The 26,980-nt window shown below is 32.1% G+C and overlaps 1 protein-coding gene across 15 annotated transcripts in view; it reads left to right on the top strand.

The window, feature by feature from the left end:
* The window catches only part of CADM2 (cell adhesion molecule 2), a 1,196,245-nt gene that overhangs the window by 533,875 nt on the left and 635,390 nt on the right, over positions 1–26,980 (top strand). The window lies entirely within an intron of this gene.

The following is a 26,980-nucleotide window of genomic DNA, read 5'->3' as shown; positions in this document are numbered from 1 at the left end:
ATATTTTAAAGTAAATTTCATTATTTTCTGATTATAAGAGCAAAGCATTGTCATAACAGGAAACAATATACTGAAGGAGAAAAAATCACTCATTATCTCATGATGCAAAGTATTAACAATCTTCACGGAATCCTCTGCAATTTTGCACTCAAATTGTGTTAATACTTCAAGATGTTTCTCCGCATGTGATCTTTCAGGGTGTTTTTCAATAATGCATGAAGTTAATGTAACTGGAATCAAGGAAAAATTGTTGATTTTGAAGCTGCTTTTGTTTTTATGTTTGCTTAGTATGCTTCTTTGAGCATATTTCTAACCACTAAAAATTAGCAAAATGTATAATTTTGATTATTAAACTTGAATGCTACAATTTTGACAAAATTTGCTTAGCTATTCTCTGTTTTAGGGCTTTTCATTGACATCAAGATTTCGTTATTATAGAATAGGTAACGCTGCTGTGAATATCTTTGGCAGAAATGATGATCTGCATGTAATGATGCCTGTTTGGTTTCCTACTCCTGATGTTTGAAAACAACCACATTTAATGATTTTCTGTGAAAATAAATAAAGCAATAGTAGATGAGAACATTGTTTGGCAACCAACCCATTCAAAATTATAGTTAATTATTCCTTTTTGTGGGCAGCCATAGAGTTCGATCCCAGTCGTAGCTCCATTGCAAAAAGAGGATAGTTAACAGTTATGTACCATATTGGAAAAACAAAGTGTTTAAACATTTTGCCACATGAGAAAAGTTTTTATCTTAATTCTTACACAGGCTGTATATACAAAAATAGTCATAAAGGACGGATTGATAGATATTTCATTTCATTTCTTGATGAATATAATTGCATTTTAACACCTGCTGTTCACAAACACAGAGTTCAATAGATAATTACTATGTAGCAGGAATGTGAAATGAGGTTTGGGAATCATATTTAGGAGTGGGTAGGAGAAAAGTTCACATATGACTTACTAATGAGTTGATTTCAGTTAGTATGAAACTCTGAATGTAAATTATATTCTTCTCTAGGAGCTGCAAACTCATTCTTCCCTTTTCTGTCTTACACTTTTTCTAAGTAATATTGAAACTATTAAAAATTTAGCCAGTTTATTGTTTAACCAATGATTTAGTCAGTTTAGTTTAGTTTATTTTCTCCAGGCAGTATGACTGTAATCAATTAACTCAATCAATAATTTATCCATCCAATGTGCCATGCATTTTGGGCCACTTGACTGCTCCTAATATCTTCATGTACAATCTACTCAGATCAGTGAAGAATATATAAGAAAGAAAAATGTGGAGATGGCATTTACATTTTGGACATCATTAATCAAAATATAGAAGTTTAAAACGATTGAAAGTCAAAATTAAAATGATCTTAATATAAAAGCAAGGTGTTTCTATGCAGTATAAAGCTTTCTTATAAATCAAAGTAATTTTTCCATTTTAATAAATCATTTTAGAAGAATGCTATCTAATGCAATTCCATTAGGAAAAATATAAGACTAAAGAGTAAGACTAATAAGGTTGTGATTATAAAAAACGGCATTAGAGTTACATGACGTTCTGTATTTTTTTCCAAGTGTACTTCCTCTAAATTCATGAGTGGCAAAAGTAGAAAGATGGCAGAGATTCATGAAAATGTGTTTGAATTTGAAGGAGTTATATCACTTGATCTGCTTCTCAGTGTAAAAAGGCACCATTTTCATTTTAGTCATAGTTAGGAAACCTGTTCGCTGCACACGTTTGCAAAAGTCCAGAGATGAATCAAGTCCTTCTTTATTCTTCAGTATCCCATTCCTCTTCTGAATGTGTGGTCTTTAGTCTCTCTTGCTCTTAGGCCTTGTCTGTAAAATTAGTAGGTTGAACTACATCTTCCTTAGGAACTCTGTAAATTCAATATTCTATGGATAAACTTTACAAAACATAGTGAATATAAAGACCTATTAGAAGAGGCAGCTAGGTGTAACAAAAACACCTCAAGGTTAGAGATATACTCTTGCTCTGCCACTTCAGAATTATATGATCTTGGATTGTGACTAATTCACTAAGATTTCAGCTTGCTGCTCATCTTTAAACAATGATCTGATGGTTTCTAAGAAATATTTCCTGCTCTAAAATTCTGTGATGATAAGCAAGCACTTCAGTTCTCCTAGGAGAAAAAAAGTGAAGGCTATGAAATGACATCATATAATAATGTTCCCAACATTTTTATTCATTTGTTTTCTGATAGTCAATATTTTTAAACATTAGATATTCTACTTTAACATATGTAAACTCATGACCATAATTCTCACACATAGTTGAGTATTTAATATATTTTACATTATCTTTTGTGTTTTCTTCTTCAGAATTTAATATCCCTCTATTTTATGTAACCCTAAGAATGTTTCATAGTATTAAATATTATTGATACAATGATTATTATAAAAATTTAGATTCATAAAGCCCCTTAACATGATCATTAGAATTCATGAATTGATAAATTTTTCATATGACTGTCTAAAACTGTACACTTAGTAATAATTAATATAATAGTTAATAGGATAAATAAGAATAAACATAATTATAATTTTATTTATTTCCAGATTGATGCTGGTATTCAATGAAATTAACATCCGTGAAATGATTTATATGTTTCATTAGATTCTCATACGAGGCAGTCATACTTGGAATGCATTTTACTGCATTTCATTTTTCCTCATCTTTTTTGGGCTGACACTGCTCACAAAGATGTATTTTTATCCCTTCTTTATTTTAAACACTCTGCATTCATGATCTTAGTGTAAATTCCTCCAAATATGGCAATATTGCCAAAGCAACAAGAAAATACAAATACACTCACCCAAAAATATTGCTCTCTAGTCATCAGTGAGATGAGAAGGACCCCTTGTGGAGAAGCACAGTAGTGGAACAAAAAAAAATTACTTGTGAAATAAGTCAATCAGGTTAACTTGAATAAAGCAGGAGGCCATGAAAGAGGAGGTGAGAGAAATATAAGAAGAACCACATGGAGTTGATAGAAAATTTTAAAGTTAAGCAATGAAGAAATGATAAGATTGACTGGAAGAAATAATTAAAGAGAAGGTAAGAGACAAAGAGGAGAGACCAAAACTGCAGAGTTTAAAGAATAATAAACTAACTGAAAATAAATGTTTATACAGAGGCATTTTGTGCTAAAAATCTTTTATTTTCACTTCCAGTACATATTACTGCCTGCACACAACACCAGAGAAAGATAACAAAATCTATTAAGCACACAGGTTTTGTCCACATAATATTATACAGTTGCTTCAAGAGTATTTTTATGCACTTCTTAAAAGATGAAATTTTCTCATCTCAGAGTTGCAGTATCTTTGTCTTCTCTCTAGCCTTATAATAGTATTTTTGTTAACATGTGAATATGTATTTCTTATTTTCTGTAAGTATTCTTTTTCTTGAATACTTACAGAACTATCCTTCATTCAGTTCATTCTATACTTATATGACACTTGATTGAAAATGACAACAGAATATCAAAAAGCATGTGAAGATGTCAAGGACATAGCATTATACATTAACAAATTCATATTAATAAAATAAAAAGGGAAATTAATAATTATCTTTTGCTCCAAAGCAAATGGGTAAATGTGAAATTGGTCAAAGCCCAAATTCTATTAAAAATAATGCTTCCTATATAATAAAAATTGTAGGTATTTAATTATCATGAAGGAAATTTTACTTATCAGATAATCAGCAACATTTTCTGATCAATTGACAGTATGAATGTTCGCCTTAGTCAGAAGGCCAAATTTCAGAGTTTCCTTAAGGATTCTTTGTGTTTAATTTCATTTTTTTTCTACACTCCTGTAGGTATTATAAATACTAAAGAGAAGTGCCATAAGATTCATTTATACTGTTATCAAAAGTCTAAGGCAATTCGACTGAATATTTTCAAGAGAACTTTTGATGAAAAATAGCAAGTAGACAAAAATTATTTGAATAATTTGTATAAATATCAGGATGATTAAAGGGTGCCATTTTAAAGAGAAAGTGTGTTGGGCATTTCTTTTTATTTATTTTCCAAGTGCATTTGATTCATAGTATGAAGACATACATAGAGATTCTAAAAAGTTTTTAATTTTATCTCATGAAATATGGTAACCACAGAAGTTACTTTAGTCAATCTTATAAATGAGCACAAAGCATTTTATAAAGTAATAAATTCACTTAATGGTTTAACAAGCTACATTAAAATAAATGATCATGGGTTGATTTCAGAACAAGGCTGATTTCTTATATACCTCAAACAACGTGTACAAGACTATGAGTTTCACAATTATACCATGTTGTTTCTTTTAATTAAATTATAAATTAAGTGAATTTAAATCATAAATACCCATATCTATTGTAATTGTGTGCATAAATCATATGAAAACAGCTTAATAAATTGGGTATATGGATAAAAATATTGGGAAATAACATGCCTTAATCAAATATTTAAATTCAATTCAATAATCTTTTGAATGGCTACTGTGTGACCACACTATTCATTTCAGCTACCACCCCATTTCTCTGTAGTCATTTATAGCAAAGTTCTCAATGAGATATTTCCAATGCTTTCCTCTCTTTCTTTCTCCAACATCTTCCATTCGGGTTTTTACCCCACCAATTAAATTACCCCCACACAGTTAAATGCATTTTTCTATTCTCATTTCTCTTATTACTTGACCTAACAGCAGCTCTTGACACAGTTGATCACCCTGCCCAAGACCTCCTTTCTACCACCACCATGAAAATTTATATTTTGGCTTTCCTTCAACCTAACTCTCCTTTATGGGGTCCTTCTCATCTCAGTAATTTTTAAGAGTGGAGCATCCAGGGTCTGTCCTTGGGCATCTTCTCTCCTTGTAATTACCCTGGTAATCTCATCCAGCCCCATAGCTTTATATGTCATCTATATTCTGACAATTCCTAAATGTATATATCTCTTGCTCAGGCCTTTCCCTTGCTACCTACTCAACATCTCCATGGTTGTCTAACCGGTATCCCAAATTTAACCAGTCCAAAATTTTCTCCTCCTCCCATCCTCACAATTCATTCCTTAAAGGGTCTCCCCCATCTCTGGGGATGGCCACTCTACTTCTCCAGTTGCTTAGATCCAAGAACTGGAGTCACCCTTAGCTTTTCTCCTTCACATCCCACATCCTACTCATTAAACTATCTTATTGGTTATATTTACAATATACTTAGTATTTGACTCTCTCCTAACACCTCCAGAACACTCTGGTCTAAGCTACCAACATGTCTCTTCTGGATCTTGTGGAAATATAAGTTAGAATAGGCCACACCTCTGCTTAAAGTTTTCCAATGACTTCCCATATAAATTTAATAACAGTAATTAAAAAAAAAAACACATGCAAAGTCCTTACAGTGGATCAAAAGGCTTCGATCTTTACTTCTCCAAACTCATCTGCACTTCTCTTCCACTTATTAACTTTACTTCAGCCACACTGGACTTCTAGCTTTAAACATCTCCTCACCCATAATGCATGCATGAATGTACATGCACACATACACACACACACACACACATATCTCACTGATTTTGCATTTAATATTTTCTCTGTCTGGACTGCAATTCTCTGAAATAGGTCACTTTCTCAACTCCTTCACGTGACACCATTTAACATTGCACTGCACTGCATTGGTGACAGCTTTGACACCACTTAACATTGCACTGCACCTTCTAACTCCAACAGTCCTAACTGCCTTTCCTCCTCAATTTTTTTCATAGCATCTATTACCAAATAACACACCATATAATTCACTTATATATTTGGTTTATTACATTACTTCCAATTTTAGAATGCAAACCCCATTATTGATGGCCTAAATTTGTCTAAATCCTGCTACGTGACCAGATCTAGAACAGGCCTTTGCCCAATTATATTTGTTAAATTACTTCGTTTTTAATATAAAGCATGAAGGGAAGAAAATTCAGGCATGGCCGCTGTCCAGCAGTAGTTTGTAGTCTACCAAGGAAGATATTCTTGCCATGGAGCTAGTTAGTAAATATAAATTTTATTGTAACAATTTCTGAGGCATAAGATGTGCTATGCAGGTGTTCGTTATCATTATTACTAGCCTGAAATATCATCAATAACATTTTTAGCATTATCTTAATTATTATTAAATAAGTACATATACTATGTGCATAAGACTGTTAACAACAACAGAAATGTTCTTAATATCTTTGCTTTGTTGGTGAACAAATTGAAACAGGGATTATCATTAAATGCCCTAGGAAACAAAGTTAGAGGGCTACAAAGTTAAAAGTAAAAATCTTCCTATAACTAGTGCTTGCAATATTTCATTGAACAATGGTACCTCCAATTGTTTTGCTTCAAAAATCTTTCAATTTACTTATAAAATACTATGTGTGGTAAATAATTATGAATTTGTATTTGAATCTAAATTGTAAAGGCTGTGCCAACGTGTGAAATTTAATCCAATAAAGTTCTTTAAAATGTATCCAGTACAGTGAGATATTAATATGTTGCCTATATTGAGGGTAAGTGGGGGAAAAGGCATTGTTGCTTAAAAAATAAAAGTTTATAATATGTACATTTGTAAATCTTGGAGGTAATTTGATTCAATCAGTATTGCATTTGCTATACAATAGAAAATGAAGGTCTTTATCTTGATGCAATCACTTTTTTTATCTGTCTATTCATTCCATTAATTAAAAATTATTGAATACCTATAATATGCAAGGTGTATTGTGAATTTTGGAAATATGGAGACAAAATAAAAGAAACTCCCATCTTAAGGAATGCGTAGTCAAAGAGTCAGAAACAAACAAACGAGAAAAAGGTTACTTTGCAATTCGATAAAGCTATGCTCTGAAAGAATATGGAGGACATTTGGCCAAAACTTAGGGTAAATTTCAAGAAAGCATCTTGGAGAAGTTTACCATGAGCTAAGGATTTTTAAGGCAAGTAAATGAAAGGGAAGAACTTTTTTGTGAAATAATATAGAACTATAAAGTTGCATAAAATATTCTATAAAATATTTTTAATACATGGAACTGAATTATAAATATTCTTAGCCTAAAAGAAGACCATATGCTAAATAGTTCTCTGATTTTAGTATTTGGAAATGATTGCTATCCTTTCCAGATAATCATCACACCACTTGTTTATTTATTTTTGCAGTGTGATAGCATCTGTTACATTTTACTCTGTGGTAGTGTTATTTTATTTTCTGTAGTAGACTGCAAGCTCATTGAAGACAAATATCAGTTTTCCTTGCCTTCAATAAAGATTTAACGGGCTGATAATCTGTGCTTCTCAGGTGTGATCAGAATTTAGGGTATTAATTTAACTGAAATTTACAGAAGAATTACATATTCAGCAAGGTCTTTAAGGAGACATAAAGATGCCCCAAAGAGTAATTCATGGCACAACAAGACCATGGTCAATAGGAGCTTTCTGAATGATGAATTCCTTTAATTTCAGGAGTTTTCCTATTGCATCATTTAAACACTGACTCTGGCAGGAAAGTTAAACATTTGCTCTGATTTTCAGCTTTTCTTGTTTGAAAAGGAATTAGTATTTGAAGATAAGGATAAAAAGATTATTAGAATATTTTATGAAAGATTTTCGGTGCCTGCTCAGTAATATGTTTGTACATCACTTCTTGCAGATAAATATTTAAATGACTTAAGTTTAATATGATTTGTCAATTTCATAGTTATAATACATTCAGTAATAAAACTTGAAACTATGTCTTGTGTTGAATTACTCTTAAATTGCCATATTGGTCCCAGAGGATTAGCGCTATGATTCAAGGAAGGAGTGTCAAATCCTGGGGACAGATGTCATAAAACAGATACTATGTATCAGATACACTTATATGATACTAGAATCTATTGGGGTAACTTTGAAAGGAGACATCCAATGTGATACGTAAGAGAATATTTTAGAGAATCAGAGGTTGGCACATGTATTTCAGATATAATAGTTTGAAATAGGCTTAACTAAATGTTAAATCTATGGCAAATTAACTGGATTTTAGACTCCATTCAATATATCTAGTTCCCTAGGATAAATACTGAATTTTCTTTTAAGGTAGATTTAAAATACCACTACATTATTCAAAGTCATAAAGCTTTGCCCACTTGACATATTGGCAATGGATCTCTAGTCTACCTGAAGACTGATAAAGCAGTGTTTATTCTTCACTTCATTCATCCTGTTTATTTAAAATTGTATTCCATCTATGTCACAAGTTGTGGCTACAAATAATTGCTCTAGCATTTATATGTTTCAAAGATGATCATAGAAATTTTATTACTACATGCCCCAGTGCTGACTAAGTAAATGACATTCAGCAGTACATCACAGGCTGTTGTGCTGTATCAAAAGCATTTCAGATTCAGGGGTCTTGAGGCTTTTAAACATTTGTTTGTGCATAAAGATACGGAGTGAACACACCGTTTTCCTATCATCTGTATGAGATTTTAGCCAAGGCTACAAGTAATTTACATGTATTTTACAATGAAATAGTTATTTAGCCTTTAGCTAAGGCAAGGCAAAAATTTTATAAGGCATCCTGAGTCTTTATACATGTCAGTCATTTTAGGAAAAAAAGATACAAACAACAACAAAACACTAGGTGGCTGTTTAATTGTAAAGAATCCTAGAAAATGTATCTAACTGCATTTTCCCTTACAATTGGTGTTCTTAATGACACTTTGCAAAGTTACTTAAATTGGAGGTATGTATTATTTATCTTGAAGATATGTCTTCATGGTTCTGGAAGAATAATTGAAAAATTCAACTAATTGGCAGTGTTTTTAACATAGCCAAATGTATGACTCTCTCTTTAAAGTTGCCAGTGATTGTTGTGTCTATGTGTGTGTGTGTGTGCATGTGCACACCCAATCATTCTTATAGTCCACATTATCATCACTGCCTTTAAACAAGTTTGTGACCTTGTCAAAGTCACTTAGTCATTTAATCTAGAGAGACCTCAAATGTCTCTTAAAGCAAAAAAGTTGTACTAACTGAATTTTCAGGTCTCTACTCTGTCCTTAATAAGAATAATAATTCTATAATTGCATTATTCTACTCTTGAATGTTGATTTTCATTATTTTTTCTATATAAGGAGATAAATCAGTCTTCAGCACTTCATTTTATAATTTTTCAGCAGGGCCACCAATTGCTATTATACTAAGAATAAACAAAAATGTTTTTTATTAAAGCAACAAAAGTAATCTATAGAAGTTAAATTAGTTCATAAGAATCTGGATGAAGGTTGCTTTATATAAATGCTACCTCGTCCCAGCAAAGTAGTACATGGAAGTAGTCTTTAGAAAGAATTATTTTTATTATGTCCGGGTGAACTTGCACAAATTATCAAAGTCAGGGTAGGTTTATCTAGTATTCCCACCAATTTAGGGATAATTCAAATGAGGTTTCCTTGAGGGTTAAATAGTTTTACTTTACAGAATAAAGTTAGGGATATTTGGACACACAATCCAAAGCCTGATGAAAAATATTTTAAGACACAATATCTTTTTTAAAATATATAATAGATTTTATTTTTTTCTGAATTTTAACTTCTTAAATAGCAAATAAGGGAGCAATGTAAACTGCTTCTTACTCTCTATATTGAAGTTATTTAAAAACATGACTTAAATTTTTATATTGAAGTAAAGTTGAGTAACAGATTTCAAGTCTGAAAATTGTCATATTTTCACAAGAATATTTTAACTTAAGGAAACTTACAACATTATCTAGTGCAGATGTCACATTTTTTTACATGATAGAAAACTGAGAAAATGGATGAAAACAGCATGCCTGTGGTTTCTCAGGTAGGTGATAGCAGAGCTGATCCTAGACTCTCCAGCCCAATCTAGTGAGCTTGCTGGTACACAAGACTGCCTCGTTTTCAATTCATATTGTGCCAATGGGTTAATTTCCAAATGAACACTTGCCTTATGATGGCAGGTCTGCAATGTCAGAACAAGATTAGGCAATATGTAAATAAAATAATACTGCAAAGTTATTCCTATCAAAATAAATGAGTTGCTTTCCTGGTACCTATGGGAACACCTAAGGGATTATTCTTTCTGTTTAATGAAACCAAAACATCAAATCAGTGAAGTAAAACCTATCACCAAAGGTGAAACCTTTGGGTATTTTGACTCCATCATGCATGGGACATAGTAAAGGCATGTGGAATGAAATTTTGTTAAAAAGTCACATACAATCATAGTCTAATTTACCTCTCCCATAAATACATTTCAACAAATAAATGAAAGAATAAATATTTCACCAAAATTACTTCATAGGACCAAGGAATGATTTTAATTTATTTCATCCTATTTATTATTAAAATACTGTACACAAATACACATGCATACACAAACAAATATGCATTTCAATCTCAAATAAAATTGCAGAAAATTGCATCAAGCAATAAATTTCAGTCTGTAGTTTAGGCTTACAAATAATTTAGGCTTAGATAGAAAATGTAGAATAACTTAAAAATAAAATATATAAACACATAAATCAAAGAATAAAATAAAATGTTATAATCAGTTCTTCACTTTTACCAAGTCTGAAAGTCTATTTCCATAAAATTTGGTATTTAATACTCATAATCTTATAATTTGACCAAAAGTATGAATATAAAACTGATGCATACAGAAACCAATACAGAGTCACCAGGATTTCGAGAGAAGAAAGAGATTGTTATGTGATCGGCCAGCAAGGAGCCTGGAGACAAGTCTTAGATCAGTTTCCCTGAAAAAAAATGGATGCTGGGGTTTTATACCATCTGGGGAAGGCAGGCATAAGGGAGTAACTAAAGATGGGGTGACTTGTCACAGGCCAATCCAGTTTAAGAAAGGCAAGTGAGTGGCATAGTTAAACAGTGGGGTGAGATGACGTGGGCCAATCCATTTTGAGAAAGGCGGATTAAACGGAGCTTGCCCTGTTGAAATTAGGCATGGCCTTAAACTGGAGGCCTCACTTGTTCTATGTCTAGATTGGTTAGAGCTGGCTTCAAAGACTAACTTTTCTCCTGAAAAGCAATCCTCCTATGAACAAACTTGAAGATTTGAATGAAAGTATCTTGAAACTTGTACAAACCACTAAGCAAGTAGCTACTCTGAAAAGTGGGTTAGTGAGTGACAGTTTCAAGGGGCAGAGAGTGGATATTTCAAAACCTCTGACTATAGATTCATCAGCATCTAAAACCATCATAGAAAAACTACCATTTATATACATATATATATATTTATATATTTATATATTTAAACATTAGTTTAGATTTTCCTCTAGATATTGGGCAATAGTAGATGAATTCTTATCTTCCCAGGGGCAAATGTAATAGAGTAGAAAGAGAAAGGACTCCAAATTCAAACGGATCTGGATTTGAATCCAGCCTGTCCCACTAAGGCAAGATTTTTTAATCTCCTTAATTCATGGTTAAATATATTTAACTGGAGTAGTATTAAAGATCCAAAAAAATAACAAATAACCTAGGCTAAATTAATATGATTTCAAACTTTTGTGAATAACTTCTAGACTCTTTCCAACATGTTTTCTCTGCTTATAAATCCAGGCTTCCAAAGACAAATGGCTGATAACAAATTGAATTGAAACTTCAAATTCCAATTTATTAAAAGTAAATTTAGATCATTTTTGTACACATCTAGAAAAAAAGGGATCCTATTTACCTCTACATTTTACTCAAATTTATTGTAAGATAATAAACACAAAAAGATTTAAAATAGGCTCATTTAGAGACTATGCAATCTTCTTTAGAGACAGTGTAAATGCACCTGTATTTTAAGAATTTTTAAAATCAGCAGCATTTAGGGAAATCCAATGGAAAAAGGTTAAACTACATAATGGTCAAATTACTTATGATTTCACTAGTATGTATTTCAGAAGAAGAAAGCTATTTCAATGAGTTTTTGATGTCCACGCATAATTTTCATTCCTACAATTGCCCCCAAAACCTTACCGTGGTGATCCTGAGTATAACAGTACAGCCTCTGAACACACACAGTATTTTTATTGCACACCTCTCATATCATAGCACAGCATACTTCCTCTCTTGCAATATAGGGATTGCAGATGTATCATATAAACCCTTCTGTTCCATAAGTTTATTGTCTTATTTTCTTTGAAACTCTTAGAGCGCCTACTATGGAGATTTTAAACTGTAGGATCTTCATAATTTATTAGTTAGTGAGTGAATGAACTGCCAATGCAGCAGTTGCTATTCTGTACACAAGCCTGATGTCTTCAAAATGACATTTATTTAAATTATTACCCCAAATTTTATTCTAAAAAATATTTAAATCCACTTTTTAGTTAGGAACACATTAACAGTGGTCAATAATTTAGCTATTGATGTAAAGTGTCATTTATGAAGGATCCATCCTGTGAAATGGATAATATGGAAACATTTATTTAGAAAAGTTTTAAAGTACTTATGTGCAGTTGAAAGCACTCAATTTCTAAGCTAAATGCTTCACTAGTTTAGTCTCTCTCAAGTCTATATGACTTTGGCTTTAAATTAGAAAGCAATGCTTCCTCACATTCCAACTTGAAATATAATCTACATTCTGCACTGCTTTCACATTTCGTAGTACTTTCTCATGTGCTTCTGTTTCTCAAATAATACATTACCTTTCCTAGCATATGACAGTTTCCAAATGGTCTTGTAAGAATTATTTTTTTCTTAAAGTGATAATTACAGATTTCTGGGAAGATTGAGGATTAAAGAAACATAAGACTCACTTCTCTCCCAGAAAAATATCTAGAAAACAGAAGAAATGGCCTGGGAAAAATGTTGAGTTTATGATAACAGAAGAAAACTGGACACACTCTGCAAAGAGAGGGGCACAGGAAAAGAATCTTAATGGCAAGGCTGTGGTAGAAGCTAAAGCTGTAGGCACTGGCAACATTCCCCATCACTCCAAGCAAACATCTCTGAATTCTCCAGCCTGCGGCTGGTGGATATGAACAAAGGGGATATGAACAAAGGGGATATGAACAAAGAGATCTAATTCCCCATGAAACAGGAGAGAGAGGGAAGCAGCCTATATAGAACAACTAGATGGAAGATCTCAACAAGGAAACAAAGACCTTGAACAATATGATAAATGAGCTAGACCTAACAGACATATACAGAATCTTGCATCCCAAATCAGTGAGTTTATACATTCTTCTCAAGTGCTCATGAATCTTTCTCCAGGATAGACCACATGATGGGTCAAAAGGCAGGTCTTAATAAATATAAAATGATGAAATTATACCAAGCACCTTCTAAGATAGGAATGGAATGAAACTGAAAAAAAAAAAATAGATGTGGAAGAGGAAAACCCACAAATATGTAGAGGCTAAACAACACCTAAACAATCAGTGGTCAAAGAAGAAATTGTAAGAGAAATAAGTAAATATATTGTGATGAATGAGAGGGACCCAATTTTTAAATTTTATGGTATGCAGCAAAGGCAGTGCTGAGAGAGAAATTTATAGCCCTAAACACCTATTTAAAAAAGAAGAAAGTGCTAAAATCAAAGATCTAAGTGAACAACTTGGAGAAGCTAGAAAAAGAACAGCTAAACAATCACAAAGCAAGTAGAAGAAAAAAACACAAATGTTAGAGCAGAAATATGTGAAATTGAGAACAAAACACAATAGAGAAAATAAAACCAAAAACTTCTTTGAGAAGATCAATAAAATTGACAAACTCTTAGCTAAACTAACAAAGAAAAAAGAGAGAAGATGCAAATAAATAAAAAGTCAGAAATGAACGGGGGAAGTTATAACTGATCCCACAGAAATAAAAAGGATCATATGAGTATATTATAAGAAATTGTATGCTAGCAAATTAGACAACTTAGATGAAATGGGAAAATTCCTAAAAAAGCACAAACATCCTACATTTACTCTACAAGAAATGTAGGAAATCAACAAGCCAATTATGAGCAAATAGATTGAATCAATCATCAAAAATCTCCCAACAAAGAAAAGTCCAGGACCGGATGGCTCCACGGTTGAATTCTAACATGCGTTTGAGAAGAATGAGCACCATTCCTGTTTGAGCTCTTCCAAAGAACTGAAGAGGGAAAAATCACCAACAAATTTTATGACGTCAACATCATCCTAATACCAAAGCCAGACATAGTTACTAAAAGAAAAGAAAATTACTAACAAATCTCTCTAATGAAATAGATGCAAAAATTCTCAACAAAACACTTGCAGATCGAATCCAACAGTTTATCAAACGTATTATGCACTATGACCAAATGGGATTTACTCCTTGTATGAAAATGTGATTCAACATTAGAAAATCAATTAATGTAATACTCCCTATTAAGAAATTGAAGGGGAAAAACCCACAAATCATCATCTCAATTGATGCAGCAAAGGCATTTGACAAAATCCAATATCTTTTTTTTTTTGATAAAAATACTTCAAAAGATAGGAATAGAAGGAAAGTTCCTCAATATGATAAAGGGCATATATGAAACCATTTGAGTACAACCAAAAGTCATACTCAATGGGGTAAGGTTGAAAACTTTCCCTCTAAGATTGGGAACAAGACAAGGATGCCCATTTTCACCATTATTAGTCAATATTGTGCTAGAAGTTCTATCTACAGCAATTAGACAAAAAAAGAAAAAGCATCCAGATATGAAAAGAGGGAGTAAAACTCTCACTATTCATGGATGATGTGATCCTATATTTAGAAAATTCTGAAATGTCTATGACAAAGCTATTTGAATTAGAAATGACTTCAGTGAAGTGGCATGTCACAAGATCATAATGCAAAAATCAGAAATGTTTCTGCAACTAGTATTGAACAATCTGAGGAGGAAAGCAGGAAAGAATTCCACTTACCATAGCAACAAAAAGACTCTAATAACCAGGAATCTATTTATCAAAGATATAAAGGGCATATTCAGAAAACTAAAAAACAATGCTAAAAGAAATCAAAGAAAACTTAAATAAATGGAAAGATATTCCATTGTCATGGATTGGAAAACTAAATAAAGTGAAGATGTTGATCTTACTCAAACTACTTTATAGATTCAATGCAATACCAATCAAAATTCCAACTGACTACTTTACAAAAATAGAAAAATCAATTACCAAATTTATTTGGAAAGGAAAATGGACCTAAATAGCCAAAATCATCCTAAGAAGAAGAGCAATGTGGGAAGACTTTCACAGCCTGACCTTGAAACATGTTACAAAGCTACTAGAACAAAATAACATGGTATTGGCATAAAGATAGAAACATTTATCAATGGGATAGAATTGAGAGCCAAGAAATAAATTCTTACCTCCATGGCCAACTGGTTTTGCCAAACCTACTATGTTACTGAGACAAAACAGTCTCTCCAACAAATGTTGTTGGGACAAGTGGATATACATAACTAACAGAATGAAAGAGGGCCACTCTCTCACGCTCTATACAAGAATCAACTCAAAATGGATCAAGGACCTAAATATTAAAGCCAGGACCATAAAACTCCTAGAAGAAAATGTAGGAAAACATCTTCAAGATCTTGTGGTAGGTGGTAGTTTTTTGGATCTTACAGCCAAATCATGAGCAACAGCAACAACAAAAGAGATAAATGGACCTCCTCAAAATTAAACACTTTAGGAATGAAAGGACTTTGTCAAAAGGGTGAAATGACAGCAGACTCAATGTGAGAAAATATTTGGCAATATATATCTGATAAGAGTTTAATATCCATGATATATACAAAGAGACACTACAACTCAACAATAAAAACACAAATGACCATATGAATAATGGTCAAAAGACTTGAATAGATATTTGTCTAAAAGAAGAAATATAAATGGCAAAAACACACATGGAAAAAATGGCCACATCACTAGTGATCAGGGAAGTAAAAATCAGAGCCAAAATGAGATATCATTTCACACCTACTAGAATGGCCATTATTAAAAAGAAAGAAAACTGCCAATGTTGGAGAGGATGTGGAGAGATAGGGACACTTATTCACTCTTGGTGGAAATGTAGAATAGCACAGCCAATGTGTAGGACTGTTTGTCAGTTCCTAAGAAGTTGAATATAGATTTGCTATGTGACCCAGTGATACTGCCCCTAGGTACATACCCAGAGGAACTGAGAACAGTGACATGAACAGACATCTGCACACTGATGTTCATAGCAATGTTATTCACATATTGCTAAAAGATGAAAACAACTGAGGTGCCCATCAACTGATGAATGGATCAACAAGCTGTGGTGGATATACATGATGGAATATTATACAAATATAAGAAGAAATGAAGGCATGAAGCATATGAAAACATGGATGAACTTGGACAACGCTATGTTGAGTGAAGCAAGGCAGACACAAAAAGACAAGTACTGTATGATTGCTCTATTATGAACTAAATAAATTGTGTAAACACATGGCGTTAACTAGAATATAGGTCATCAGAAAATAGGAGGAGGGTAGAGAATGGAAAGCTGAGTGTTAGTTTGTGCAGAATTGGTAAAAAGATTTTTTGCTAATTTTTTAAAAAGAATAGAAAAAGTGAAAGCACATCTTAGTATTTGTAATTAGCAGTCTTATATATGGGATGATAGTGGTTGAAAGGGTAAGTGTAAGGTCATGTATATTACTAGAAGGAAAGTTAAAAAATGTAACATGGGACTGTATATCATAGTGAAATCTCATGTGAAATATGAATGTGTAATATTGAATATATAAAATTGTTTTTCTTTGGAACTGAACAAATGAATGTTAATGATACAAAGTGCTAATATCAGGCAAAAACAAAACAAAACACATTATGCTTAGTGAAAGAAACCAGACACAAAGTACTATATATTGTATGTTTCTATTTTATAAAATGTAAACATAAGTCAACTTATAAAGATGGAATTATATTAGTGGTTATATAGGCCTGGGAAGGATGGAGGGATTGAGAGGTGACTGCTAAGAAGTGTGGAGTTTTTCTTTTTGGAGTAATGAAATTGCCATAAAATTTTTTGAGGTGATGAATGCTGTGATTATACTAAAAGTCATTTACTGTACAGTTTGGAAGGAATATATATATATATATGTAAATATATCTCAATAAAACTACTTTTTAAAAAAGTAGTACTGACAAAGTTAGGAAAAAAAATTAAAGTCCATTTTATAAATGAAGACTCTAAGACTTGAGGAATTTCATCTTCTTTGCTCAAGTTTACATTGGCTGAGAGTGGCAGTCAAGGATTGGTACCCAAGTACTCTTCTCCTTGTGTCTCTTTTCTTCTTTGAAACTGATATCATAATGACTAGTACTATAATATCAGCAGTAACAATGAAGATAAAGTAGAAAAGGAAGCAATTTGTCTTGAAGGAAAACTTTCTGATGTCCTCGAAGGCCATAGAACCATATGGATGTTATTGTTCTGTTTTGTTTTAATCTCTCAATTAATTTGTTGCATGTTTTCCAATACATTTATCACATATTGCTGTTTTTAAGGTTATTTTTCCAAACAGTTGTTCCAAGCCATCAGTCTTTGTTTGCTGAAAATGCTTTTTAAAAATTCTTTCTTTTGGACTCTGTAAAATTTCTTACTTAACTCATCCCCAGAGTTAATCCTCAGATGAAATGTCATGGGCAGTTTCAATTTGAGAAGATGTCTTGTTTCAGCATATGTGATTTACTGGAGAAGGTTCACTTTTTAAAAGTTACCATTTGGAGAATGTGTAAGGTTTTTACCAAACAAAAATCACAAAAGAATTATGAAAGTGAGTTCCTAAACCAACTTTTATGAAAAGAATCACACCAATACAGACACAATACAGACAGGTAGACACATGTACAAACACACACACACATTCAGTTCTGGCTAGAGGAGTCATTGAAACATATGTGGAGGTGTTCTTCCCCATAACTTGTTTAAAAATTAGATAAGTTGTGGATTTACAGAAAAATCGTGCAGAAAATAGAGTTCCCATGTAACTTTCCTTACACTATTATTAGCAATTTGCATCAGTGTAGTGTAACTTTGTTGCAATTGATGAAACAGTGTTATTATAACTATACTATTAACTATAATCCATAATCCATGAATCCATAAGGGTTCATTGCTTATGTGGTATGGTTCCTATGGTTCTTTTAAAAAAATTTATTCTAATAACACATATACATCCTAAAATTTCTCCCTTTTAACTACATTCAGATAAATAAGTCAGTGGTGTTAATTGTATTCTCAATGCTATTTTATCATCACCACCATCCATTACCAGGAATTTCCAAAACTGCAAACAGAATCTCTGCACCAATTATCACTAACTTCCTAATCCATAACCCAACCCTTTGTGACCTCTATTTTATTCTAGTTTCTGACTCTATGAAATTTGTTTATTCTAGTTAATTTATATTAGCCAGATCATTAATAATTGTTCTTTTGTGCTGCTTATTACACTCAACATGATGATTTCAAGGTTCATCCATACTGTCACATGTACCAGAACTTCATCACTTTTTACTGCTGAATAATGTATATAAAACATTTTGTGCTTCCATCTTTTGGAAAATGTGAATAATGCCACTGTGAACACCCATGTTCAAACACCTGTTTAAGTTTCTGTTTTCAATTCTTTTAGTTATTTACCTAAAAGTTTGAATGCCAAGCCCTATGTAAATTCTATACTTTATTTTCTGAGGGACATCCAAACTGTTTTCCACAATATTTCTACCAATAATGAATGAGTGTTCCTATTTCTCCACTGACTTTAACACTTGTCATTACCTTTTTTTCATAGTAGTCATTCTAGTGGGTGTGAATGATATTTCTTTGTGAATTTAATTTGCACTTCCATTAAAGATGTTGAACATCTTTTCATGTGCTTTTTGGACATTTGTATATCTTTGAAGAAATATCTATTCATGCCTTTTGGTCATTTTTTTTTTAATTTGGTTTTTGTGTTTCTGTTGTTGAGTTGTAGATTTCTTTATATAGTCTTGATTTTAAACTCTTTTCAAACATGTGATTCCCAAATATTTTCTCCCATTCTGTAATTTGTCTTTAATGCACAAAAGTTTTTATTTTGATAAAGTTCATTATTTATTTATTTGTTTTTCATGCTTTTATTGCAAAATCTGTGAAACCATTGCCATGAAAATGCATCCCTATATTTTCAAGGTCTTGAAGATGTATCCCTATATTTTCTTCTAAGAAATTTATAATTTTAGTTCTTGTATTTCGTTCTTTCATCCATTTTGAGTTAGCTTTTATATGTGGAATGAGGTTGGGTCCCAATATCATTCTTCTGCATATGAAGATCCAGTTTTCCCAGCACCATTTGTTGAAGAAAATATTCTTGCCTCAATGAGTGGATTTTGCACCATTGCCAAAATCAAATTAGGCATAGATGTGAAGGTTTATTTCTGAACTCTCAATTTTATTCCCTTCATTAATACATCTATCCTTATACCAGTAATACACTGTTTTGAATACTGTAACTTTGTAATAAGTTTTAAAATCAGGAATGGGAATCCTCCAAATTCATTCTTTTTCAAGATAGTTTTGGTTGATTGGAGACTCTTACAATTCCTATTAATCTGATGATTGGCTTTTCTATTTCTGTTAAAAGGCAGTTGGAAATTTTATTGGGATTGCATTGAATATGTAAATTTCTTTGGGGAGAGTTGACATTTAGTCTCCCAATCCATGAACACACAATGTTCTTCCTTTTATTTGGGTCTTCTTTTAGCAATGTTTTGTCATTTTCTGTGTACAAGTACTTTCTTCCTTGGTTAAATTTATTTCTAGATATTTGATTCTTTACTTGCTATTGTGAAAGGAAATTTTTTCTTGGCATTCTCTTCAGATTATTCATTGCTGGTGTTTAAAAACATTACTGATTTTGCGTCATCATTTTGTATCCTGCTGCTTTTCTGAATTACTTTATTAGCTCTAGTAGATTTATTGTGAATTTTTCAGGATTTTCTGTATATATTGAATCAGGTGACCTGCACATAAAGAAACTTTACTTCTTCCTTTCCAATTTGTATACTTTTTATTTCTTTTTCTTGCTAATTGTTTGGGCTAGACCTTCCAGCACAATGTTGAATAACAGTGGTGACAGTGGGCATCCTTGTTTTGCTCCTGGTCTTAGGGAGAAGGCTTTCAGTCTTTCACCATTGAATATGTTAGCTATTGTTTTTTCATATATGCCCTTTATTATGTTAAAGAGTTTCCTTCTCTTACTAGTTCTCTAAGTTTTTTTTTCCTCAAGAAGCACTGATGTATTTTGTCAAATGCATAATCTCCATCAATTTAGATAATTATGTGAGTTTTTCCTTCATTCTAGTAATACAGTATGTAACATTAATTGATTTTCTTACATTGAATGGCCTTTGCTTAACTGAGATAAATCCCACTTGATCATGGTGTGTAATCCTTTTAATGTGCTATTGGATTCAGTTTGCTAGTATTATTTTGAGGATTTTTGCATCTCTACTTGCAAGGGATATTGATCTGTAATTTTCTTTTCTTGTAGTGTCTTTATACAGCTTTGGTATTAAGGTGATGTTGGCCTTACAGAATAAAATTGGAAGTGTTCCCTGCTCTTCTACTTTTTGGAGAGTTTGAGCAGAATTCCAATCTTCTTGGAATGTTTGATAAAATTCACCTGTGAAGACATCTGATCTGGTCCTCAGTTTTTCTTTTCTGGGAGGTTTTGATGACTGATTCAATCTCTTCACTTATTGTTGGTCTATTAAAATCTTCTGTTTCTTCTGGAGTTAGTGTAAGTAGTTCATGTTTTCCCAGGAATTTTTCCATTTGATCTATGTTGTATAATTTGTTGGTGTACAGGTGTTACTAGTATGCTATTATAATCCTATTTATTTCTCTGGGTTCAGTAATAATGTCCCCCTTTTCCTTTTCAGATTTTAATATTTTTGTTTGTTTGTTTCTCTCTCTCTCTTTTTCTTAGTCAGTTTAGCTAAAGGTTTATTGATTTTATTCAACTTTCTAAAGAACCAACTTTTTTTTTATTGATTCTCTGTTGTTTTATTTATTCTTTATTTAATTCATCTCCACTCTAATCTATATTATTTTCTCCCTTCTGCTTGCTTTGGATTTTGTTTGCTTTTTTTCTAGATGCTCCAGTTGTGAGGATGTGATTTGAGATCTTTTTTCCTTTTAATTCAAGCATTTAGAGCTATAAATTTTCCTCTCAGCACTGCCTTTACTATATTCCATGTTTTGGTATGTCGTGTTTTCATTTGCATTGTCTTCAGATGTTTCACAATTACTTTATTATTTCTTCTTTGACCCATTGGTTATTAAAGACTGTGTTGTTTAATTTCCACATATTTGGAATTTTGAGTTCTCCCTCTGGAGAGAACTTTCAAGAGAAGATACACTGACTAATATCAATATTTTTAAATGTCTTAAGAATTGTTTGGTGTCTTGATATATGGTCTATACTGAAAAATAATCCATGTGCACCAGAGAAAATGTAAACTGCTGCTGTTAGGTGATGTGTTCTATAGTCCCATGTATTTTTTTTTAATTTAAATTATTCTTAGTGATTTACATTTACAAAATGGCCAATTTTTAAAGAAAATACCCAAGTACATATTTCAACTTTATTTCTTTACTATAAAATATTCTGTTAGTAAATATGCTATTCTTGGTTGTGTAAAAACACAAACTATTATTGCTTCTGTTGTGTGCTTTTTACTAGCATGCTATAAAAAGATATACTGAATATAGTAAGGTGTATTTAATAAAATAGTTTCACATTCCTTTTAACTCCTTAATATGAAGTCCACATATTTATATCATTTTGACCATTTTACCTCAGATCATAAAAAGCACTTTGTAATTTGAATGATCATTAGTTAATTATAGGCCATCTTCAATTCACATATTTCACTTATTATAAAACACATTTTTTTTTTGGTATAGTATTCTTCTGATTCATCATTTTTTTCCAAGCTAATACAACTCCAGAATATTTTCATTCCAAATTTTCGTGAATAATAAAGTGATATCTTTGTTTTAAATAATTAGAAATATGGCAGCATATAAAATAGCTATATGTGATGTCAAATAATATAGGAGTTTTTGTTGTATTTAAATCTTTACTTACTGTCTTAGTTTGCCAGAGCTGCTATGACAAATGCTACACAATGGGATTTATGGCTTAATAAGAACTTATTGGCTCACAGCTTAGAGTCTAGAAGTCCAAAATAAAGATATTGAGATGATATTTGCCTGAGTTGATAGCAGTTCTCTCTCTCTTCCCTGGCTTCCTCAGAACTCTGGCTTGCACTGATTAAATGCTTTGAATTTCCTTTATTATAAAGCTTCCAATCATAGACCTTCACCTTGATTCATTTTTGCCACATATAAATAGATTTTATGAAGATACTATCCACATCCTAACTCACTTTAACATTTTAAAAAATTCTATTTACAAATGGGTTCATACCTACATTTAAAGCCTTGAATATGCCTTTCTTTAAGTATATGATTCAATGCCCAGCACTTACCTCAATAATTATTTAGTTTACAGTTTTAGAAAGTTTTGGATTGCATGAAATAATTGGACTTAAAATATAATAAAGTGATCTCACAAGTTAGAGCAATTTGAGAATATATGAAAGGAAATATTTGCAACTTTCTCATAGATTGTGTGCACTGAAAATTTGAAGGGGTATTTAGAAGACAGGGCCAACTACTAACAAATGTCTGAATCCATTTACCAATCAGGCCTAAAAAGGCTAGGGAGCATCTTTAAAAGGATGAAATGTTTAATATAGACTCCAGTTATACAATTAAAATATCCACTGGGCTCAAAATTGGGGGTTTAAATTGCCTATTACATCAAATGACACAGTCAAAACCCTTTGTCAACATTTGGATATGAAAATTCTCACTCAATGACACATACCCATTCATGCAATTAATATTTTTCAAACACCCACCATGAACCATGGTAAAGTGCTAAAACATTGAAACAACACATAGTATTCTTTCCTGTAGTGAACTTACAGCTGAATGGGGGATGTAAGTAACCACATAAACATTAACGCAAATAAGTATATAGTCACAAATTGTGATATGTGGAACAAAATAGTATTGCACAGTGTGGACTCAATACTGTCACACCTTTCTTTGGGTACACTGGTTTTTGCAAGTCACTGCAGATTGTGTGATCCAGGTTCATAATCAAAACAGTTTCTCTATACAAATAAGCTTGCAATGCTAAGCTCATATCTTGCAAACAGTTGAACCTGAGCAATATCCTAAGTAAGTTAATGACATTCCAATATATACGTTCTCCAAAGTAGTTTTTGCCTGAAGAGAACCTACCTCATTAATTTAATTTAGCTAAAAAAAGAAAAATAAGTTTAAAAATTAAGGGTACGATAAACCATAAATGTAGAAAGTTTAAAAATCCCTTTGAATTTAAAAGTAAAGTGTATTTAGGGGAACACTGCTAAGTAACCCAGTACATGTCATTAATTGCACTAATTATTATTTTGTCACAATTTTTACCTTCATCTCTTATAGCATGAGTAATTAAGTGACAAAAACAGGTTTTTACTGTGATCAAACAATATTCTGTTACATCCACTCTACTGATGTCTTCAAAGAAAATGCTGTCACAGTTTTTCCGGTAAAGAACTTGTAAGTTGATAAGTACAAAAATGTCTCAGTTTAAAGAAAATAAGCCTAAGGCCTGGATGGACTTGATAGCATGAGCAAAGATGTGCAGAGAAAGACTTCCAACAGAAACTAATTGAACACAATTCATACTGTCTGTGGCATATGGATGCTCTTTTTTAGTATGCCCATTGTAATTCTTATTTAATATCACACGATCCTGTAGCTGCAACTGGAAGCCTCACAAAGAGCTTCTCAGAAGAAGGGGGAATTCTAATAATGACTGAGTTCTCTTTTAAGTGCTGGACAGAAGCCAGCAGAGACACAAAGGCCATAAGCCTCAAACAATAATGTAACTGCTGAGCAGAGAAGTATACAGTGTGTGTGCGCGCACATGTGAGTCTGCAGGTAGAGAAGATAAAATACGCAAACTAATCCATACCATACTATTGTCAACAAAAAGTATATGAAATGAAAAATAATGATGGCCACATACAAAAATCAAGTGACATCACATAATTTGTTTCCTTGCTCTATGGGGGAAGATACTGGGTCTATACCTAACTAATTTTTGACCCTCAGAAGGAAACGCAGAAGTTTCCTTCAAAGGAGTGTTCTGCCTGTCAGTGCATCTGAGGCACACCTCTACTGAGATTGGCTGACTTTCTGATTGTAAGTTTTTGTAACAAAGAGCCAGCCTTGTGTGGTATCAGCAGACATCAGTTTGAACCAGCCGTTATCTAAACAGCCTGTGTCTGGTTGAGACAATTGATATTTGAGATTGATAGTCTCTTTGGCAGCCATTCCTAGACATTGTCTAAGCTCTGACCCTACACTAAGTTGAGTCACTAGGAAGTTAGATTTCTAGACCACATAATACTGTAGGCAGTATTATGTAACATTTAGCTATTAGGTTCCATGTCAGTAGAAACGACCATATAAAAGAATTTTCATGGATCTTTTGTAAAATTATTTAAGACATTGCACACAATATCATTTACTGTTCCTTATCTGTTTATTAACAGAATTAATTATTTTGAAGTTCTAATGCTCAGAAATGAACCTTGTGTTAACATGATTATCAGAGACATTTTTCTCCTTATGCTTCCCTTTTTCTTGGACTTCTGGGAAGCACAGATATAAATTTTATGCTTCATTAACTCTGCTTGGTCTAGGTTACTTTTCTGTTTTCTGTTGTTTTTTAATCATTCTAACCCTATTTCTAAAGTTTAGATAATTTTTTTCAGAACTGCTTAAAAATCCATTATGAAAGTTGCCAAAGTATAGATAATACAGGCATAACATGTAAGAAAATGTAAATATATTCAAATGGTTAATAATAATGAATGTAACTTATAAAGCTTCTACCAAAAGTTAACAACAACAAAAGCTAATTTATATCTATAGACTCATTTTTTTGGACTTTACACTTAGTTTTTATTATAGTAACTCTTTTCTAATTCAGTCGAATCTTTATTGCTGAGATTTTATTTGCTGATTATTCAGTTCTGAATAAATTTTACTTTGATTTCTAATATCAACTTCATCATGATCCTCTCTGTGAAACCCAATCAATAGTCATTTCTAAGGAAGGCCAACTGTGCAGACATCACTTAATTGATGTGACAAAGTAATATAAAATTTGGATTCAAGAGTAACAGATCTTATAATGAAAATCTATGAGATTTTTCTTCACAAGATAATGTTCGTATCAGAGCTTCCTTTTCATAATATGCAGGACTCTACTTATCTACCTGTTTAATGGAAAATATAGATGTTTCCACTCTGAAAATAGCTGAAGCTATAGTGTAGGGTAAATTGAACCAATCTTAATCCTGTGATAATTTGAATAATTGTTTTTTTTTTTATCTATGCACATACCAATAAAGCTAGACTGATGATATATTAGCTTGTTTGGGTGCTGTTTCTAATTATCTGCCACTTTTATTATATACTTTAAAAAATATATCTCATCAATTACAACAAATGTACCACACTAATGAAAGATGTTGTTAATGGGAAAGAGTGGGGGGGGGGAAGGGGGTATATGGGAATCTCCCTATATTCTTTATTATTTACATAATCTAAAGCTTTTTAAAAAATAAAAACGAAAATATCTATTATTAACCTCTTGTATTAAAACATGTGGATGTCACTGAGAAGAGTTAAGATTTTTACCTACCCCACTTTCTCTTCTTTAACAAGAAGTCTTAACCTACATGAAAATTGGCATCAAATGATGATGTTTACTGATAATTAATAATATATATCATAAAATCACCTATTATCTCATTTCTTAGGATGTAGATAAATAAAGGAGTTGAAGATTTAGTTCTACATATTGGAAATTGGAATTTATTGCAAACTTAGAATTTATTTGTATTAATGTTAAGTCTTTTACTATAGACTTTTATAAAACCAAAGGTTGCGTTTCCAAAATATAATCTCTAAATGCTTTTCCACTCTTATCTCTTACTGCTCTTGTTATGTGCTGTATGTTTAAAGAGAATTGGGAAATTTGAAGTTTCCCAAAAACACATTCTCATCTCTTCACTAAAGGCATTTCACATTTATCCTTCTGCAATTCAATCTCACCTTCAAAGTCTATTTCAAGGTATATCTCAAGGTCCCTTCATTTATGATCCTCCTTACATGATACAAACACTTCTTTTTTTGAACTTTTAAAGTACTTTACACCTCTCTTGTGGCATTTGTTTTCTTCCCTGTCTGTGGCCATGCATACAGTTATCCCTTTTCTCCTACTAATCAACGTTCCTCTTAGGCAGAGATCATACTTTTTTTTTCACTTTCTGGCAATGCCTAGCATCATGTCTTGACTAACAGGGGCTTATTAAATACACATATTTAATTTTTTTCATTTTAAAAACCATTTATTGAAGTATATAATTCATACATGAACATACAAACAATAAGCATATAGTAAAAGTTGTGACCATACAAAACTAACATGGATAACATCACACTGGGCCTTTCCACATCACCCCACCACAAATACCCTGCATTTTTCTGAAACATTTGTAGCAAATTATGAAAGAGCATTTTCAAAGGGATCACTACTAACTATAGTCGGTTCTTACATTTGGTGTATTTGTCCCCCAACCCATCCCATTATTTTTTTCTTCATAAGCCATACCATTCATCCAAAAATACAAAATCAGTAGCATTAGGGACAATCACCAAGTTGTGCATTCATTACTTCAGTCAACACCCAGAACATCTTCATTACCCCTCTCCCCAAAAAAACAGCAAAAAACAAACCACTGTCATACCCATATGCCAA

This window comes from Dasypus novemcinctus, chromosome 4, assembly GCF_030445035.2.
Source record: "Dasypus novemcinctus isolate mDasNov1 chromosome 4, mDasNov1.1.hap2, whole genome shotgun sequence".
Classification (NCBI taxonomy): Eukaryota; Metazoa; Chordata; class Mammalia; order Cingulata; family Dasypodidae; genus Dasypus; species Dasypus novemcinctus.
This window is presented reverse-complemented; position numbering and strand designations above follow the sequence as displayed.